Source organism: Helianthus annuus, chromosome 17 (genome assembly GCF_002127325.2).
Source record: "Helianthus annuus cultivar XRQ/B chromosome 17, HanXRQr2.0-SUNRISE, whole genome shotgun sequence".
NCBI lineage: Eukaryota > Viridiplantae > Streptophyta > Magnoliopsida > Asterales > Asteraceae > Helianthus > Helianthus annuus.
Window position 1 is genome coordinate 57864434 of NC_035449.2, and position 6000 is coordinate 57870433.

Consider the following 6000-nt stretch of genomic DNA (forward strand, 5'->3'; position numbering starts at 1 on the left):
ACGACGCTATCGGTTGTAAATTTGTAAAAATATAACCTTTTTAGAATTTTGAAATTCCCAACTTAAACTTAGACAAGTAAAAAAAATGAAAATTTTTGAAAAAATTTGGGGTGATTAGCGGTTCCAATAGAGTTTTGTGTAAGGCTTGTTAATTAGGACTTTGCAAGATTCAAAGTTTTAACATCCCCCCCCCCCCCTCACACACTTAAATTACACATTGTCCTCAATGTGTCCCAAAAATAAGTTTTTAGGTTGATTGAATGTGTAAAAAGGTGTGAAAAAGCAAAATTTCATGTTACTGGTACTCTGGACACGACCCCGTGGTGTCCGGGCACGACCCCGTGTTCAAGTGCCAGTAACAAAAGTTTGTAAAAAGAAACAGAAGCCTGGACACGGTGGCGTGTTCAATGAACACGGCCCGTGTCCAGTTACCTGAACTGGGCATTTTCTGCAGATTGTGCAGCACGGGGCCGTGTTGGGCGGACACGGCTCGTGCTGAACTTGCTGTAATGAAGAAAATTTGTCGGATGGCTCTGTTTTCGTGCATGGGGCGCTGGTGCAAGTTTCCCTTATTATCCTTCACCACCCCGAGTGTGTTTTATTCCTGAAAATTAAAATTAAACTAGAAAACATAAAACTTAATCTAAACTAAGGATAGTTCCGCGGAATGCCTCCGTGGTGCACCACGTTTATAAGGGTCCTTGGCTAGACCCAAAACCTGGTCATATGTTACCCAAGCGGGATGTTTTGCATCCCATGCACCGTCGGAGAGCATCATCCAGGCTTGAGTCGTTGACCTTCATGTAGTGGACCGGATCTTCGTCTTCTACTCTTTTCCCAACCCCAAACTTTACTTCCGCTTCCCCAAACTTCAATGTTAGTGTTCCGTCATTCATGTCCACCACTGCTTGTGTTGTGGCTAGAAATGGCCTTCCTAGGATGATAGGGACTTCAGCATCTTCTTCCATGTGTAGTATGACAAAGTCGGTCGGGAATACGAAATTTTCGACTTTGACCAATAGATTTTCAGCGACACCTTGTGGATATTTGACGGATCGATCGGCAAGTTGTATGCTCATCTTTGTAGGGCTCGTTTTTCCTATGCCGAGTCGTTTGAACATTGAAGCTGGCATAAGGTTTATGCTAGCCCCAAGATCGGCTAGTGTATTGCGAACGGGGGATTCCCCAATTGAGCAAGGAACTGTGAAGCTTCCAGGATCAATTTTCTTTTGCGGGAGTTTGTTGAGTAGTAAGGCGAAGCATTCTTCGCCTAAGTAAACTAATTACAATGGTTTAATTTTCCTTTTATGAGCGAGGAAGTCCCTCATAAATTTTGAGTATTTAGGCATTTGAGTTAGGACTTCGATAAATGGAACATTAACATGCAATTGTTTTAATAGATCTTTGAACTTTGCGAACTGCTCATCGGTCTTTTGACGAATTAACCGACCGGGGTATGGAACCGGAGGAGCCTTAGTAGGCTCTTAAATTGGTGGAGAAGCCTTCTCTTGTTGGGGCGGGGTTGTGCTTCTCTCAGTTGGCAGTGGTGGAGCTTCTTCGGAACCCATGGTACGGCTTCTCAATGTTATGAGATGGACTTGTGCTTTTGGGTTGGTTTCGGTATTACTTGGTAACGCGCCTTGTGGTCTCTCGGAGAAATTTTGAGCTAATTGATTTATTTGTTTCTCATTGTTATGTATACTAGCTTGTTGATTTCTAAAATTCGATTCCAATTGTTGAAATCGATTCGAGTTTTTCTTTTCGGTATCGGAGATGAGGCGAGATACAGTATCTTCAAGCCTTTCTCTTCCACCTTGTTGTTGAGAGAAATTTTGTGACTCGTTTCTTGGTTGTTGAAAGTTTGTTCGTTGGGTTATGTTTTGTTGGTTACTACTATTGCCGGAATCTCTCCAGCCAGGGTTAGGGTGATTACGCCATCCTTGGTTGTAGGTACTCATTGGAGGACCCGACGGCCTAGGTCTATTATCAATGTAGTTTACGGACTCTGTTTGATCATCTAACTCTTTCATACAACTCCAATTTTCGTGTGGCCCACCACACCCTTCACAAGCCATAACCGAGGTGGTTTTTGTCATTTCTAGTTTTTTGATTTTTGAAGAAAGGGCCTCGATCTGGGCTTGTAAAGAGGTGCTTTCATCAACCTTATGGGCGCCCAGGGCAAAAGATTTATTGCCTCGGGGGGTGTGCCACTGAAAATTGGTTTGAGCAATTTCCTCAATTTGATTATATATTTCATTTGGGCGGCGATTACCTAAAAGTCCCCTGGAGCTAGAGTCAAGTGTCTGTCTTGTGTGTGGTAACAACCCATTGTAGAACGTGGATACTTGTTGCCACACCGCAAGACCATGATGAGGACACTTTCTTAGTAGCTCCTTGAACCTTTCCCAAGTTTCATATAAGGATTCCCCATCCTCTTGTGAATATGTATTAATTTCAGTCATTAATTTAGCCGTTTTAGCAGGAAGGAAATACTTATATAAAAACTTTTGGGCCAGTTCATCCCAGGTGTTTACCGAGCCAACTGGGAGGGCGTTGAGCCAAGCCTTAGCTCGGTCTTTTCGTGAAAATGGAAACATTCGAAGGCGGATGGTGTCGTTGGATGTTCCATTGATCCGAAAGGTATCAATATTTTTAAGAAATTAGTAATATGTAGATGGGGATCCTCGTCCGCAAGCCCATGGAAGGTTGCGGAGTTTTGAAGCATTTGTATCAAATGTGGCCGAAGTTCGAAGTTGTTGGCTTCGACATTCGGTGCATTGATAGCTGCGCCTAGATTACCTACGGTGGGACGTAGGTAATCCATGAGGTTACGTTGGTCCGCCATTGGAAGTAGGTACCCCCGAAACTTTCTCTTGATTTTTAGCCTTGAGTCGTTTGCGTAGAAAGCGTTCGGGTTCGTCTAGGGGTTCTTTTATGTCTCTACTGGAACTGGAGCTCATACACTATGTGGAGAATGCGAATGTGGTGCCTGAGTTCCAAGTCCTACAATAAAAACAGAAAAGAATTTTGGTCAGAAGATTCACCACGGCCCCGTGCTCAGGTGAACACGGCCCCTGGTCGGAGATACAGTGATTGTTTCCGGACCCCTGTTACTGGGGAGTTGGACACGGCCCCGTGTTGCACCGACACGGCCCCGTGCTCAGCTCTCTGTAACTCGGAAATTAAAAACTGCCAGCGACAATGCTGAACACGGCCCGTGTCCGACCAGGCACGGCCCGTGCTGAGTTCTGCAGAAGCTGAAAAATTACGAAAAATCCTAAAAACAAAAGAAAAATTAGAAAAAATGATTAGGCCGTTGATTCCTAACTTTCTTAAAATCCTTGTGTCCCCGGCAGCGGCGCCAAAAACTTGATGCGTGTGAAGTGCAATATATATTATGTGTATATTTTAAGCCTGTTTTACACTTTTTTAGCCAAGTTTTAAATTTGTAAAACACGATATTTACTAACACTAAACACACATATGGGCAAGTGCACCCATCGTGGACGTAGTATTGTGTTGGTAAGATACCGAGGTCATCCAAGGACACAAGAGCTGTTAAAGCCGGTTTATCCTCAACGACTAATCAAATCAACAGTTAGAAAAAAGGTTTTAAACTAGAAAAATAAAACTAACTAAAATGCTGAAAATAAAATAAAAGTAAAAACAGATAGACAAGATGAATCACTTGGATCCGACTTGTGTGTAGTGTAACCTTTGATTATTTCCGCACTTTTGCACATTTAAGAGATTATCTTAGTTATTGTAGTAGGCCCCTCTTTTGAAGGCGACGTTACCCTCAACCCAGTAGTTTGAGTCAGCAAGGATACAATCCTAAAGGGTCGGATTATTGAAAGATAATTAATTAAGTTGTTAATGCATAATGTGGTAGGCCCCTCTTTTGAAGGTGACGTTACTCTCGGCTAAGTAGTCTGAGTCAGCAGGGATACAGTCCTAAGTAGCCGGGTTAAAGTTTTAATAGTAGTTTAACTTATGAGGGGATCAAAGAGTTCGGACCCCTGCCATCCAATACCGATGGGTATTGAAGGAGGTCCTACTAAATTTGACCCAGGTCCTTTGCAGGATCTATACACTGAACAATGGCAAGACTCTTACCAAACCATTCCCTTAACCCCCGACCAGGTAGCCAACATATCTCCATATAGACCGTGGAGATATGAATGGTGAAAATCTTTTATTTTATATAGACAGTAAAATAATGCCAAGACACCACGGACAAACGATAAGGAAGAATCACCTTCAACATAAAAAACTAGTTATTAAAGTCATTAATACATAACCAAATAAAAAGTGCAAAAATATTAAAAATAAAAAGTATTACACTAAACACTTGTCTTCACCAAGTGATGTAAGAGACTTAGGCAAACATGGCCTTTGATTGTCAAGAACTCTTACGATCAATCTTGGATCCCGAGACGACTCACACACTCTATGATGGACAATGGATGATGGCGGTGGATGATGGTGTTGTGATGGTGGTGGGTGGTGGGTGAAGTGTGAGAGAGGTGGTGTGCCAAGGGATGAGTTACAAGTGAACCAAGCACTCCTATTTATAGGCTGAACAGAAGCTCGGGCACGGCCCCGTGTCCATCCTCCTCTCTTTCTTCATTAATTGCAGTTTGTCTCCATTAGTTGACCACGCCCCCGTGTACGCTGAGCACGACCCCGTGTGCAGAAGCATATCTGTACTATCAAGATTTTCCTGGATTTAGCGAATCTTATAGTTGACCACGGCCCCGTGTCTGCTGAGCACGACCCCGTGGTGGGCGATGGAAGCTTCTACAACTTTGTCTTTTCTGCTGACACTTGGGCACGCCCCCGTGCTCAGTGAGCACGGGGCGTCTTCAGCCTTCTGTTCTTTTGTTTTGCTTGGGAAGATGCTGTCAGGGGGTCGGGCATGCCACGTTTGTTCCTTTTCTTGTATTTGTGTTAGATTTAGCTGCCTTTTTGCTTCTTTTGTTTATTTGAGCTCATTTAATCCTGAAAATACAAAAGGAAGACAAACACACACTTTTTCCAACATTAGTACTAAAAAAAGGGTTAGTTTTATGCCACAGTTGATGTAATTTATATGTTGCATTTTGTCCACATCAATACCTCTGAGGTTGAGGTAAGCAAAATCATATAAAGAAAAAGTTTAACAAGATAATCCAGAGTACCAAAATTACGGAACAATCTTTGAACCTTGCGCCAACTCTCTTTGCAAGACCAAACGTATTTAGCGTGCCAATCACGTTCGTCTTTATTGTCTTTCAAGAATTACACATTCCTTAAGGTTCCGTTATAATCATTTTTGGAGGCATTAAGTAAAGGGACATAACATATTGTTGTAGGTGCTAACTGCAATGAGGATGAGGATGGATACACACTTTTACAGCATTGTATTTATAGAAAATCGGTGAAGCGGGGCATACAAGGTGGTATATCCGATCGACCTCAACCAGCAATGGTTCTGTGACATCTGCAACGGTGTATATAATATGATTACTTTACAATTAATAAAGGTCTTGTATCAAGACAAAATCGTATGATTTATGTATATATTTCAGAAACTATGTCATATGAAATACTTAAAACATAATGACCAAAATGGGCAAGAAGAACAATACTACAACATGTAAATAAAAATTTACCATGACGAATAAGCTCGAATCTTTGATGACCAATCCACTTTCTCAGTTTGTCTTTCTAGCCAGTGAAATAATTATCAGCAACAATCATCTGCATTACAAAGGGGTTACAAGTGAAATTATGTTTATTTGTATATAGATGACAAAAAAACAATATAATCGGACAAAAAAAGGATGTAATTTGTTGTGATTACCGGATAAATGATGTATTCAACCGAGTAATTGTATAAGGACGAGCCGAATTAGTTCAAATGAAAACCACTTTTATTGTGAAAACTCGAAAACTAACTAAAAAAAGCCTAAAAAACACACCAAATTTTTTTTTTCAGTTTCTTTATAAAAATCACAG

General features: G+C 41.5%; 1 non-coding gene across 1 annotated transcript; it reads left to right on the forward strand.

Annotated features, from left to right (window-relative positions):
* Positions 1 to 2361: 2361 nt before the first annotated feature.
* On the forward strand, positions 2362 to 2468 carry LOC118489652. Its single transcript, XR_004887669.1, has one exon. It is a non-coding gene; the product is annotated as a small nucleolar RNA R71 (small nucleolar RNA).
* Positions 2469 to 6000: the final 3532 nt, after the last annotated feature.